The 16,280-nt window shown below is 37.3% G+C and overlaps 1 protein-coding gene across 1 annotated transcript in view; it reads right to left on the reverse strand.

Annotated features, from left to right (window-relative positions):
• The window catches only part of il1rapl2 (interleukin 1 receptor accessory protein-like 2), a 1,145,651-nt gene that overhangs the window by 822,860 nt on the left and 306,511 nt on the right, over nt 1–16,280 (reverse strand). The window lies entirely within an intron of this gene.

Raw genomic sequence — 16,280 nt, forward strand, 5'->3', positions numbered from 1 at the left:
CATGTCACTGTTTCACTTAACAAGAGTATTCACATGAGCAGTTGTGCATTCACAAGTCCTGGCATCTACTACTGACTCATCCAAAGTAGTCCCTATGAAGCAGATGACAACAGCAATGATACCGTGAATGATCTGCACCAGCACATGACCAGACCACATTTTTACAAGAAAGCGTTCTGGTTCTGGCACCTTGAAATGTGCAAGGACCTTGTTATAAATGTTCAGTTAGTTACTCAGTGATCCCTGCAAAGCCCACGTCTGGAATTCCATTGGTACCTATAATTAAGAGGAGATACACCATCTGTTGGCTCCCTACAGTCATAACTAGATTCTGGGACCTCCCTTTCTTGGCACAGGGGAGACAGCCATTACATAATTGCCTAGGGACTGAAAGGTTTACTATATGTGAGAAGTATCTTACATTAAATACCATCTGTCTCATACTACAGCTGTACAAGAGCCAGCTCTCGCACTTATCATGCTTTATTTATTTTATCCTCAATCTAAAGAGAATGTGGGTGGCATCACGTTTAATATCTCACTTCAGTTGTTATTCGAAAGTTAGAAAAGCTACATTTCGGAGTATGTTCTAAAATAACCAGAGGTGCCTTTTCTCAGCATAACCACAAATTTCAGATGAACTTGTCTAAAGAAAATCTATGAAAAAGTCAATTTATCAGAATGTCATTGATGACTATTTCAGAAGCTAGCTATACTGTGTCAACCTGTGAAAATGGTGATAATATTTTGGACGATGGCATAAACACCCATGCCTAAGAAAGTTCAGCTATATCAGCAGTGAGACTAAGAGATTGAAAGGGAAATAAAGGAACTGTGGTGTGAATACATGTCTAGGAGATGTGCCAACACTGTTTTTATTCATATCTTGGCAAGTGTAGATATTTTTTTATTGTCAGCAGGAGTGGAAAGTTACACTTAGGACTTGGCAATCATAAGTTGTGGGTAAGTAAATACATTCATATACTGTATGCTTGCATAACATAACATAACTTTTCTAAGCCCACTTAATTCATTTCAGGTTAATGGGGGGAGTGAAATCAATCTGAGCACCACCAGGTGCAAGGCAGAAATCAGAGCTGGATGGAGTGCCAGTCCATCACTGGGCCCATTCACTCTCACACCTACATGGCACCAATATGGAATCACCAATAAACCTAATTTTGGTAAACTGGGAGGAAAACTGAGGCGCCTGTTGATGAGCCTAAAATGTAAATGTTGAAGATGCACAGAAACAGTGACTTGGCATGGAATTGAAAACCTAGTGTCATACCTGAATACGACAATAAAAAACACAAACAAAAAATGTACAGCAAGTGCTAAATGTGTGCAAACATTGAAAACAATTATTAACGAGATCCTGTCACAACTGAATTTGATAATTTCATTACACCAGAGAGTATATAATATAATATTATATCATATAATATAATATACTCTACTGTATATACACAGTGAATTCAGGAAGTATTCAGGCCCCTTCACTTTCTGCACACTTTATTGTGTTGTAGATTTTATTTTAAACAGACAGATGCACAATTTTTCCCATCAACCTACACTCAATAATCCATAATGACAAAGTGAAAACATATTTTCATAAAGTTTTGAAAATTTATTAAGAATCAAAAACTAAAATTTCTCATTTATGAAGTGTTCAGGCCCTTTACTGTGCTGCTTCCAACTGTGATTAGGTATGTCGTGTATGGTTTAATTATCTTTGAGATGTGTCTAAAACTTCACCTGTGACAAAATGAATTGATTGGTCAGAAAGACAAAAAACAAGGTCAAAGGAACTCTCTGTGGACCTCAGCAATAAAATTGTGAAGAAGCATAGATCAGGGCAAGTGTACAAAAACATTTTTAAACCTTTAAGGAGTACAGTGGTCCAAGGAGCATGTGGCCCTAGTAATTCTGAAATAGAAGTTTGGAACCACAAGCTAGAGTTTGCCACCCAGCCAAACTGAATAACTGTGCAAGAAGGGCCTTGGCCATGGACGTGACCAAGAATCCAATGGTCACTCCTAATTGAGCTTTAGAAGTGCACTGCTGATATGGGAGAACCTGTAGGTAGAACAACCACCTCAGCACCCCTCCATCAGTAAGACATTTATGGTAGAGTAGCTAGACGGAAACCACTGTTGAGTAAATGACATATGACAGTTTAAAGAACTCTGAAAGCATGAGGAGAAAGATTCTTTGGTCTGAAGAGGCAAATACTGAACTCTTTGGGCAGAGCTCTAAGCACTATGTCTGGCAAAGACCAGACACTACTCATCACCTGCCTATACCACCACTATGGTGAAGCATGGTGTTGGCAGCATCATGTTATGAGATGCTTCTCAGCTACAAGAACAGGGAGAGTGGTCAGAACTGATGGAAGATAGAATGCAAGCACATACAGAGTGGTCCTTGAAGTAAGCCTGCTCAAGATTGCATGCAATCTCAGACTGAGGCAACAGCTCACCTTTCAACACAACAATGCCTTGAAGCATGCATCCAAGAAAACACTGGAGTAGCTTCAGGACAAGCTGACCTTAATTGGCCTGGCCAAAGCCTAGAGTTAAACACCACAGAACATCTGTGGAGAGACCTAAAAATGGCAGTTTACAGACACTTCCCATCCAATGAAACAGAATGTGAGAAGATCTCACAGGAAGAATGGGACAAACAGGCCAAATCCAGCCATTCAAAGTTTGTGGAGACTTACCCAAGAACACCTGAAGCTATAATTGCTGTCAAAGGGGTTTCTACAACATACTGAATTAAATGTCTGTGAATACATATATCAATGAGAGATTTCAGTTTTTGAATTTTAATTAATTTGCAAATCTTTATGAAAATGTTTTCACTTTGCCATTATGGGTTTTTGAGTGTAGATTGATGGGCATAAATTGTAAATTTATCAATTTAAACTTAATAGCATATTTAAACTTAAATATACAATTTTATCTAATTTCATTATATTTGAGTATCATTTTGTGATCTAACCACACTAACATGAAGAGGAAAAATTGGCATTATAAAAGAATTTGCTGTCTCATACTGGTTACATCAAATTTACTGAATATTTCTCATCAGCCAACAACATTATTTACATTATTGTAGCCTTTTAAGAAATCTAGCTATCAGTATGCCTTTAATTTAGACTCTTAATACTTCATTCACCACTTTACTGTTATGTTAACACTCACTAATCAGTTTTCTGAGTCCTTTACAGGATCACAAACAGCTGAAATCCATTGTTGGTTATTCAAAAGAAATGGTCTCCCGAATTAGATTTCAGCTGACTGCAGCACAAATACCCATACTCATCCAACTCATATGAAGCACAAAATTGGAGCAACTGGAATATCTAGAGAAAACCCATGAAAATTCAGGAGAACTCCACAAAACTACTTTACTATTTACAACCTTAAATAAGTACAACTGTGTTTCTTAGTGGAAAGCCTGCTGCCAACCATTAACACTGAAACAGTGTTATTTTCTGCCATTCTTCTCTGTAAAGCTAATTCTCATTCTTAACAGATCATTGCTCAGTTTTTATCGCTCAATGCCCACTATCACAGGGTCCTTTAGCTTCTTGTGATCTCTGCCTGCTTCTGTCCTGTTGAACACTGCAGGCCACTTCCATTAAGTATGCTTAGGCCTTTGTAGCTTAGCCAATTCAGGTTATCTTGTCCCTTAAAACTGCATTCTAATAAAGCACATTTTCTCCCATCGCAGGCTCTAGCAATATTAACACTAGTCTCCTATTTACACAGTGTACTTGTTGTCTAATTCTATGCCTACTCAGCTAGTGTGATCTCCAAATTTAGTTATGATGTGTCATTCAGTTCCTTATAATTCACTTGTGTCTATGTTCAATGCATTTATTATTATCAGAACTGCTTTACATCTCCCACCCAATGTGTAACATTTGTATTTGGAACACTACTTTGACTGTTGATGCTTTATTCACCTGGCACAGAGGAGTCTGAATGCACTCATACGTGTGCCCGGTATCAGGGTTGGCCCCCACTCTTTGCTACCTGTGCTACCGGGCTAGGCTCTACCTCCCTACATCCATGAATTGTAATAAGCAGGTTAAGAAGATGGATGTATGTATAATTCTGTTTATTATTATTATTATTATTTATTTATTTTTTTAAAGATTACTGGCAATTCCTTTCCATAGTTCGAGACCTTAGCAGAGATTGGCACAAACTTACTATTGAATTGTGAAGTCATTCATTTAATTGGGGAATTAATACAATTTTTGCAAGTGACAAAACAAAAAGCAAAAACTAAGCTTTAAGCCATTCTGTGAAGGTATTCTGTTCTTGGCTAATTTCACTTTACATAAATTATGAGGAACATTATATAAATTAAGAGCAGGTAACAGAAGACAGTTCTCTTGTTGTGGCATTCTGCAGAAAAAGTTATACCAAGGAGGCCAGAAATCTGGAAAATGACACATTTCTTGTATAAAACACATACTGTAAGTGTGAATGAATAATTGAGAGTACCACCAAATACTCTTATAACCCTTGCCTTTTCATAGTGCCCGTAAATCTTTTCCCCAACTCTGCTCCCAAACCAAACATTTCCAGGACCAGGGTTGGCCATTCTTTCTCTACAAGGTCAGCAGCTCATCTGAAGCTGAGCCTGCAGTATAATTTAAGGGCTCAAGAAAGCACCATATGATAGTCATGTTCCAGGCTACTGTGGTTATTTACAAATGTTGATCAATTCTTTTATCAGTCAATCGATTATTATTTTTTATAGTACCATTCATACAGTTAATCATCACAATTTTTTCAGAACAGGAACGTTAGATAAGTTTTAAACTAAATAATAAATACAAATGCTTTCAATTATATATTTCAATCAAAGTGTTGTGAACTAGGAGTTCCAGAGCACATAATACCGGTAGAGGTGGAAACCATCAAACCTGGCTAGTAACAATGGCAGTTTATATAAATGGACAAAAATAAAAATAAAAACTGATGCACATAAACAAATGAGACATCAAATATGAATTTGGACCCCAGACAGGGAAGGAAGGCTAAACAGAATACTAGTATTTTGTATGGTAATATTAGGATTAGAACTGTATTTGTTTTAGTGTGTTCAGGGATTTATATTTCAGTTATAGTGAGTCACAAAACCATCCTATCAGAAGTTCTTTAGATCTGTAGGCAACTGGCTCACTTCTCAACCCCATCGCTTGTGTTCTGGGTTTTGCCTCTAAAGTTGCAAAGACCTTCATAAACATTAGTGTCTCTTGTGAAGGAATAATGCACTGATCAGGCATTTGTCCTACTTGTGCCAAAAGCTGCTTATAAACCAGTGATAGAAAAGGTAAGTTTAGAAAATGGATGGATGGGTGATTGGGCTTTCAGCAATCTGCCCAAACCCCCCCCCCCCCCCACCCCCATAGTACAAGAACAATATTCATATCTAGGTTGGCACAAATTAATTCTAGATATTGTCTATTCAGGTCAACCTCTTAATTACAAAGAAAGCAAATTTAGAACAGTCAATGTCATCTGCTTTAATAAAATACAATAAAAAAACCAAAGCGTAACAGAACTCCAGAGGAAGTTTTATATAGAAAAAATATGAAGTCAAACTGGACAAACATTTGTTCATGATGTGAGGTGATCTGAGACTAAGGACAACCCATCAGGAGAGAGTGAGCAGCATGAGTCCTGGGTCCTTTTAACCTGACCACGGACTAAATATAACTGCTGTTGAGCTTCAGCTGGTGCCAGACGACTCGATGCATTTGTTTTGATAAATGAACAGTGAACATGTAATGTGATATAAAATATCAAACAACAGGTAAGGAGCTTTTTAGTCTATATTATATTGAGCTGATGTCAAAGCTTACTAAAGTATGAAACACCACTGCTTAGAGGACATTGCTATGAATTGCCATCACTGCTCAACAGAATGAAAGTAACAGTAAGCAATTTCATGCACTGTGTTTTTCTTGTACTGATTGATTGTGAATGATGATTACTGGTGTCCTTATGTTGCATGTTTGTTTAGTGTTTTGTCTGTATGATATTCAGTTAATCAGTCAGAATTGTGAACCCACCAATCAATGTCTTTAACCAGACAAACATAAATAACGGTGGTTCTGAAGCTCTGCCCTGGGGACCCCATGTGACTGCAGGTTTCCGTTCTAACCAAATTTTAATTGTACTCCTAGTCTAATTACGCAAGATTCTATTTTTTGAGGTCAATGTAGAAATTAAAGTTTGGCAATCGTTTATTAGAATGTATCAAGTATTTCTGAACAGAGTGTAATATGGGGATAATTCAGTGCTTTTTTAACTTGGTTTGTCAGATTTTCATCATTATCTTCATCTTCATTTTGCTTCTCTGAGTGTTCTGATTATTTAATCCATGATTTACTAATTAGAACATTAGTGGTTCTGACACTTAAGTATTTGCAGCCTTTCAGCATTCTGCATCTTTTGCCTGAATGTCTGTCTTGCTCATTGCTAATTGTCATTATTAAGATACAATTAAGAAAGAAAACTACAAAGAAAAAGGGCAAATTAACGGAAAAGTGATAAAAGAGAGTTAAGCATTGTCATGCATGTGTGTCTGAGGATCTCCTTGAAGGCTCATTCGAGGTAAATGGTAACCCACCAGGGCGAGAGGGGGCATTGCAATCTGTACTAACCCCTACTCTCTCTTCTGTTTCCTTTTCCGGTGTCCTGTTGGTGGTGGCGTGCGCCACCACCATCTACCCAAAGCACCATGATGTTCCAACAATGATGGATGGATTAAAAGCCAGAAGTCTGTATGACCATCAGCATCAAGTGACTCCTTGAAAAACCCGAACTACAAAGAGGACTATTTAATTTGTTAGGTAGAATGCCCAGAGGGGACTGGGCGGTCTCGTGGCCTGGAACCCCTACAGATTTTATTTTTTTCTCCAGCCTTCTGGAGTTTTTTTTTGTTTTTTCTGTCCACCCTGGCCATCGGACCTTACTCCTTTCTATGTTAACTAATGTTGTCTTATTTTAATTTCTTATTTTGTCTTTTATTGTTCTTCTCTTCATTATGTAAAGCACTTTGAGCTACTTTTTGTATGAAAATGTGCTATATAAATAAATGTTGTTGTTGTTGTTGTTGTTTTTCCCCAAAGCTCCCAGAAACCTCCCAGTGAAAGAAACTAGCTCCACCCCTTCCAGTCCTCCCATTATAAAAAGACAGAGTGCCTCCATTAAGTCGTCTTGTCTTGATGAGACCAGTTCTGAAGAGTGAAAGCTCTGAGAATACTTTCTGTTGTTGTGTTTGCTTACCAAGTGCTATAGTAGTTTTGGTTTTGTTCTTGCTTGCTTTATGTTAAGTATTACAAGACGGCACCTGTTTAAGTTTGTGAAATTTCAAGGAATGAAAAGGGACTACCCGGCTGGAGTCCCAAACTTTTTTGAGTTGTTCCAGCATTGCTTGAACCCGTGTTCGGCCACCTCAAAGCATTATAACAAAAATACAAATATTTGTACATTTCTTACACATTAACAAATCACACTGCCGTGTTTTTTTGGAATGCATAATAAGAGAAGGGAAAAAAACCACCAGCTATGTAAATGAGATCACTTATTCTACAGCTTGCTGGAGAAAAAGCATGTACAGTAGCTACATAAGGTCCCAAAAACCTGGTTTCAGAAGCCATGAGCTAGACAGCTAATCTCTCTGTCTGCTTCCTCTAAAGCTCTGATTCCAACAAAAAAAAACAGTCATTTTAATCTGATACCACTCACCTGCAAACCTTCAAAAAGCCTTTACTATCCTAAAGACAGCAGTTCAATGATGAGTTCCTCATGCTTTGGATCAATATGCATTAATGACTGGCAGCATGGTTTAATTGCATAGACTCAAAATCTTTTGTTTTTCTTGCATCATTTACCACAAACTGCATTAAACAAGGACCTCCTAGATGGAATCCTAACCCTTTCTTCTAGGTGTTACACTGGATCTTGTTATAAAGAAACATAATAGAAACGTTACTGAATAATTTCATAAATCCAAAGCATTAGAGGAGACAGTCAGAAAAAATATATATTGTAGGAAGGTAATAATCATTTTATCGAAACAAAGAAGTATTTTTGGGAATAGCTTAATTAACTCATCAGAATGAATTTATTAACATTTAGTCAACATAGAAAATGCACATAGGCAATATGGAAACCCAGACAATGAGTGATTGGACCAGAGGCCTGAATCATCATGTACATTTGTTTTCTCAGCAGATGCAACAAGCAACTTCCAACCATGGTCAACATAATTGTGTAAACATCAGTCTGGGGGACTAATTCAGATATAGTGCTACAGGGCAAAGTTACAAAACTGATCACCACAAATGAAGAGTATTGAACAAAAGGCAAAAAGTTACAAATCCTGGCTTACAAAAAACCCAACACCTAATATGAGTTAGATAGAAATTCACTGAACAATAGAGTCTTCAGATGCTTCTTAAAACACGCCAAGAGAGTCAAAATTTGAATGAAGGTTGACAGTTTGTTTCACGAGCTGGAAGCTACTCGTGAAGAGAGTCTGGATTGATATTTGATGCCATGCAGAGTTGGGATCACTAGATGCCATGCATCAGCACACTTGAGTGCTCAAGAAGGAGCTTAGCATTTCTCCATACTATTTATAGGTGAGTGTCCCATTGAATACTCTGTAGGCACGAATCAAGGAATTGAACTTAATATGTGACTCTACAATGACCCAATGCAGTGATCTGAAAAGAGGAAGGACATGTGCCCGCTTCAGCTAGGTGAACAGCAGATGTGCTTCTGCATTTTGAATCATCGACAGTGACTTGGTGACAAATGCCGGTACTCCTGCCAGAACAGAGTTGTAGTAGTCCTGATGTGACAAGACCAAAGCCTAGACCAGGACTTGTGCTGCATACTCTGTTAGATATCGTCTGATCTTGCAATGCTGTATAGAGTGACTCTGGAAGATCAAGAGACCATTGCAACATGGTCAGTGAAGGACAGCTTGTTATCAATCACAGCTCCAAGCTGGTGAACAGACTTGGTGAGTGTTATTGATAATGAGCCAAGCTGAACAGAGCTGTGGTGCTCGCCATTAACCTCCCAGCTCATATTCAGGTACAAATAAGAGATTGGTCTGTAGCCTTTACTCCTATTTCTTTTTTTACATTAACTAATGAACTGTTGACAAACTTAAAATATAGGTTACACATAAAAAAAATAGATTGAATTTTCTTCTCATTCTACATATGATGGAATGCATGTTAAATCATATTCTTCATTGGCATCCCTATCTCATTACTTTAAATACACCATGCACAAAATAATAATACATTCCTCATAGCTATGAAGTTATTCACATTATAAACATATTTTTTCTTAAAGTGCCTACCTGGTTTGACACACTGAATAAAACAAATTGCAGTAAATGTCAAATGTCTGTATATAATGTGTCTTTTATGGTGATTGATATTGTCAAGTGCTCATGGACAGGATTTTTATATTCACTATATCATGCATGCTTTGCCTTTCTGCCCCCAGATAGGAAAATGCACAAAGAACCCTCTCCAGACTCCACTTCTAACCTAACCTCTTCCTCTCCTAATGTTTTAAGACTGCCCCTCCGAGGAACAAGTGTCATTTATGGATCAACTGTGGAGAAAATTAGGCCAGTGTTGCCAGAATCTACTTTTGTTTAGCACGATTTACTGGCCAAACCAAGATGAATTAAATTAGGTTAACCCGGAACCCCAACTCTTTACGTGTCTTTATTTACTATTTTACAAAAGTCATGAAGAACTCGCAGAAAAAATTCTTTAATAAAAGCGCCATCATTACTCTTACTTTAGGCATACAGTATTATGCACTTTATTTTACTTTTGGCAAAAATTATTTTCAGACTTATAACAGATTCAGTCAATGAATATGGTGGAATATTCTTAAAAAATGCTGTCACAGCAGAAGGTATCTCATAAAAACTCTCAGTAACAAAGAGTTTTAACACAATCCTAATGACTGTAAGGGAGGCTTTATTATGTTTTTTTATTTAATATATTTTAAAATAAAACTTCTACTAGACATTTTCTTTGGATACTTTCATGTAATTTTCTTTGTGTAAGGGAAAATAAGCAAAATGTGCCAACTCAGAACTTCTCAGAAAAGACAAAGGTTGTTTTTTTTTAAATACTGAATCAAATACTAATCTTGTATACATTATGAATGCAAAACATTGTCATATGGACTCCCAGCAGTTTCCTTCACTTGCAAAATTATGCATTTTCTTCCTTGTTTTTGTGCTGCTATTCTCAATAAAATAAAACCCACTTATTCACCTTATTTCACTTACAGCCTCATTAGGAGTTCTGTAAAAATGTTTAAAGCTGACACACATAAGAGTCTCTAACCATTCTGATTGCACTAATCACAACATAACTGAAGAAATGTAGATTTTTTTTCTTTGGCATTTTAAAATGCGTCTCTTCATCCTTTATTTTGACACTAATATTCTGTAATATTCTAGAAGTTCCAGCTTTGTGAAGGTTAACTTGTACTAACCATATGGGCTGTGTTTTTAATTCACAGAATATACAAATATTACAATACACTACTGCAGTAGGCTGGTGCCCTGCCCGGGGATTTGTTCCTGCCTTGTACCCTGTGTTGGCTGGGATTGGCTCCAGCAGACCCCCGTGACCCTGTGTTAGGATATAGCGGGTTGGAAAATGACTGACTGACAATACACTACATATAAGCAATGAGATTTTTGTAAAGCACTCTGAAACAGTCTTGTACCTGAAAGGTGCTATAAGAACCAATGATATATTAAAATGTTCCCTGCCATAATGCTGTTGGTAAGAAACACAAATGCATTTTATCCGGTCTTTTCTAATACTCCAGAATTGCAGTTTCACTGGCATTTAAATGATGCTTCATCTGTTTTGGTTTTAGTTTTCAATAAAGAATTCCTGAAATTGGATGCTGGTAGGCACTGTATGAAGAAGCTGAAGTTGCTTACCCAAGACTTCAGTAGGGCCATTTGGATAGATAGCTTTAGAGTTGCAATTACAGTTAAAAGCAGGCTATAAAGATGACAAAGAAAAGAGTAAAGAGGGTACACATGGGCAGCATATATAGGTTTGGCTTTTTATTGGACAATAACATTAATGCCGCCCTCCATTTACTCTTTTCTACTTTTAATTTTATTCCTCAATTATTATAGTGGTCATGGATTTGTTAACTTCCATCCTGAAATATTAACTTACTGATAATGAAGCACTACGTTCTGCCTATCTAGCGCAGCTTTCTAAAATGAAAAAAAAAACTGTATATTCCTTTTCAAGAAAGTTCAAAAGTGAGTGATAGCTGAACAATTAATTCATGAACAGATATTGCTAGGCTCCGTATTTGTTAATAAGTTTTAAATGACTTTGTTTCCAGTCTGTTTGAACACATCCATTTTAATGTATATTTATTATGCAATAATATATGCAATGTTAAGTTTGCATTCATATCTACCTGTGAAATTGTCATAACACTCTGTATCTACATTACAGAAATAAACTGACGTTCAGCTGGTGTAGGACAAAGTGGGCATTGCCCGTTCTGCTAAGCATTAGTGGCACACTAGGCCCTTCTGCAATCATCTTGAGTCAGAAGATGCGAAATGGACTCAAACAAGAACAAACACCTATAATTCAAGAAATGATATCTGTGATAAACAGAATAAGTCTCCTTTGAGAAGACACTGGTTTTGTAACTGAAACTGACTTTAATCCAATCAGAGGAGGAATTCCTTCTTGAAAACTAGCTGCACGCACACATTTTCTCAGAGAGGGGCACACTCACTGATCTCAACAGAATTCTGAGGGCACTCTGAGGAAACTCTAATGGGAACACTCTGCTCTCACTCTCTCTATAAACTCTCTTCTCTGAAACTAAAAGCAGATGAGCTGCTCTCTCTCTGAGTAGCTGAAAACTGACAACCACTTTCTCTTTGTGGACCAGAAAGTTAAGATCCAGTACGCCAAACAAAAGCAATGTGCCAGTAGTCTAAAAAGACCGAGAAGCAGTCATTACTTCAAGGGAACTTCAGTACCTAAATTCTTGTTCCAGAAAGAGTAATTCTTTTCCCTATGAAATTGCTGATGACACAACAAAGGGCCTAGCTGCAGAAAGCAAGCTGAGAAAGCAGCATAACAAACCAAAGATCATGCAGCAAGGAGAAAGAGTGCACTCCAATGCAAGAAAAATCCTCCACTTAAACCCAAAGCAACAACTCCACACAACATCGGACATCACCTTTAAAGACTTGGTACCATAAAATTATTTTATCAGTGCCAAGATAAAGTAGAACTATAGTCAATTCTATTTTATATGTTTGTCTGTCTAGTCTGTCTATGTCCTGTTATATATCAATATATATATGCAGTTGTCATATTTATGTAATTCTTGTGCTTACCAATAAATTGTATTCTGTTTCTTACAATGAATGTGCTTCAATTACCTTGATATAAGCCTAAAGGCTGGAGACCTGCCTTCTACAAAAGAGAAAGGTAAGGTAAATAAAGTAGACGCCTTGCTGAATTGTGTGATCAATTGCCAGCATTGCCAAAGGCAAGACCAATTGATTAACTGAGTTAAATCTTTCCTTCTTTCCAACATTTTTACAACTGTCCCTGGGTGAGCAAGTTAAATTCACTTTCCTATCCTACACTGGTTACAACTTCTGCTTAGGTTGCACAGGTGTTAACACTGCTGATTTATAGTTACAAAGACCAAGAACTTATGTGCTACTGCATTCACTGCCTGTGTCTGATTTTTGTACAGGTTCCCTGGTTTTACTCAACATCCCAAACACAAAGTTTAGGTTTGTGTGTGTCTCTAAACTGCCTAAATGAAATAAAATGTACATTTCTTGTGTTTTAAGTTGCCGGGAGTCAATAGCTAGTTGTGCCAATGCTATAGCAATATTTTTTTGGGGTGTCTGATTAAACTACTGGAGATGGTGAAGCTCCAGTTTTACTTTTCATAGTTTTTCTAGTGTTGTTTTTTTTTCCCCTGGTGAATTGCATTCATTATCTGAATTCTGGACTTGTAATATAATGGACCAAGATGCCTTTTTGCAGTAGTTTTGAGTGGTGTTACATCCTTATGATGGGAAAAAAGCATTTTCATTTATAAGGGAAGAACGTTTACAGACAGACCTTGTCTGTTGTGTACTGTTCTTGAGAACCTCTGTTACCCTCCTGTTGTCCTTTGCAAAATTACTTCTGTGAAAAGTAGAGAATTATCAACATCTTATATTTTCTGGTTTACCTAATACCAATGAACAACAGCAACACCTCCATTTGAAATACCCATAAAAGAGGGTAACATCCATCAGTCCATCCAAAAACAGAAATAACATTAATTAATGGAGTTTTTAGCATATGATATAGTGGTGTCATTAAATCATTGCCTCTACTGAGCTTTCTGTTTGAACTCAGACATACCTCTCGTGCTGAAATGAATGTGGCTTATTACTTGAAAGAACACAACTAATAATAAAGTAAAAATGGTATGCAAGCACCATACAAATCCTGTGTGTGTTAGGCCTAAAACTCACACTATAACCAGAACACTTGCTTTGGAAAGTACATTGTGATGATTCAGATTTATTCAGCAAGTCAGATTGAGTATTCAAGTGAAGACATCTCCAAAGCAGTCACAATTATTCATTTGTGTACTGCCAATGAATAATTGGTGAAGATCTGAAGAGGTGATCTGAAAATGTGCATTCATATTACACCAGTCCTGATGCACACCATTCCAGTTGTTTTTCTAAATAGTCATTAAAACCAAGTCTTGAAAAGGCAATTCAAATAACAACTAAAAGTTATGACATATTACAAATGGTTAAGATACAACAATATCATTGTTCAAAGTCAACGGGGAAAATTAGTAATGAATCACAAAGCTTTCATAAAGGCATAGAAGTGGCTATGAAGTCTCAACCATTAAAAATCAAAATACAGTGTACTAATTTGCTAATTAAAACGCCACATGATAGAGTATATGTCAATGATGCCAGTGAATGAAAGTTAATGTTAGCTATAGCAGATTGCTTTCCTCAAAAATAAGCAAAAAAAAAAAAATCCTAATTTAAACTATTTTTCTTACTTACTTGTAATTAGCCCTCATTATCTCGAAACAAGCTAAATTGCAAGAAATTAAATTAATGATGTCTGTCATATCAAATGAAAAAGAAGAAAAAATACCCAAGCCTGTAGTGATTTAGAGCATTTCACAAAAATTAATTCATATTTGTTAATTACGGTTTCTTTCAAAGTTAAGTAAGCCTGAATGGTTCCCCACTGCGGTTTAGGTGACAAATCCTAGAATGAAATAGGAAGCTAATAGAGTTAGAAGGTAGGCCTGGAGACATTGTCATTCTTCTCTCTCCCTCTTGACCTGACTATTATTTCTCTTTGCATCACAGAAGGCACCAAGAAAACAACAAAGCTACAAGTTCCCTTTGCCTTCACTTGTCAACTCTGTACTCTGCTTTACTAACCTTTACATTGTTGCTGGTTGCTGCTCCCTGTTTTACAATCCCAAATCAGATAAAGTTGGGATACTATGGAAAATGCAAATGAGAAAAAAAATGCAGTAATTCTAAAATGTACTTTGATTTTATTTTATTTCAGACAATATGAACCAAAGATATTTCAAGTTTTGTCTCTTCAACTTAATTTCATTTGTTAATATACATCCATTCCTGCGTTTCAGGCCTACAACGCATTCCAAAATAAGTTGGGATGGAGGGAAATTAGTGTCAGTAAATAGATAAAATAATCATATAATGATGTGATGGGCGGCACGGTGGCGCAGTGGGTAGCGCTGCTGCCTCGCAGTTAGGAGACCCGGGTTCGCTTCCCGGGTCCTCCCTGCATGGAGTTTGCATGTTCTCCCCGTGTCTGCGTAAGTTTCCTCCGGGTGCTCCGGTTTCCTCCCACTGGAAGGTGCATTGGCGATCCTAAATTGTCCCTAGTGTGTGCTTGGTGTGCGTGTGTGTGTGTGTGTGTGTGTGTGTGTGTGCGCGCGCCCTGCGGTGGGCTGGGATTGGCTCCAGCAGACCCGCGTGACCCAGGAGTTAGAATATAGCGGGTTGGATAATGGATGGATAGATGATGTGATTTCAAACTGGTGATGTCAACAGGTGATTGTAATCATGATTGGTACAAAAGCAGTATCCACGAAAGACTGCGTCTTAGAAGAGCAGAGTTGGGCAGAAGATCTCCAGTTTGTCAACAAATGCATTAGAAATTACAAAATTATTGAAATGTTTAAAAACAATGTTCCTCAAATAAAGACCGGAAGAGATTTACATACTGTATGCTTCCCTCTACAGTACATAATATCATTAAATGATTCAAGGAATCTGGAGGAATTTCAGTTTGTCAAGGGAAAGGGTGCAAGCCTAAGCCGAACACCCATGATTTTTGATCCCTCAGATGGCACTGCATCAAGAACTGTCACTTATCAATAACTGATATAACCACATGGGCAAATTAACTTTGGCAAACCTTTATCAAGCTCTTCAATATGGATTTACATTCACCAATGCCACTTTAAATTTTAAAGTGCAAAAAGGAAGCCTTACATTAATCATGTCCAGAAGGGGCATTGACTCCTCTGGGCTCAAAGACATTTGGGATGGACCATCACAGTGGAAACATATATTGTGGTGAGATGAATCAGTATTCCAGATCTTTTTTGGAAGAAATGGATGCTGTTTGCAAGATAAAAAGGACCATCCAGACTGTTATCAACAAAAGTCCAAAAGCTATGCTCTGTCATGGCATGGTGCTGTGTCAGTGCCTTTGCAAAGGTAATTTATACTTAAGTGATGGTAGCATTAATGCAGAAAAGTACACTAAGATTTTAGAGCAACATATGCTACCTTAAAAAGACAACATCTTTTCCAGAGACATTCATGCATTTTTCAAACAAGACAATGCAAAACCACACTCTCCATACTTTACAAAAGCATGGCTGTGGAAAAAGAGGGTATGGGTATGTGGCAGGCCTGTCTGCAGTATTGAGCTGTTCACAACTGAGAGTGTGTGGAGAATTTTGAAACAAAAACTGTGACGACGACCCTATACTGTTGCACATCTTAAAATGTTTTTGCAGGAAGAATGGAACAAAATGACACCTGAAATGCTTCATTGCTTGGAATCCTTAGTGCCAAAATGTCTTAAGTGTTGTGAGAAGGAA

Source organism: Erpetoichthys calabaricus, chromosome 12 (assembly GCF_900747795.2).
Source record: "Erpetoichthys calabaricus chromosome 12, fErpCal1.3, whole genome shotgun sequence".
NCBI lineage: Eukaryota > Metazoa > Chordata > Cladistia > Polypteriformes > Polypteridae > Erpetoichthys > Erpetoichthys calabaricus.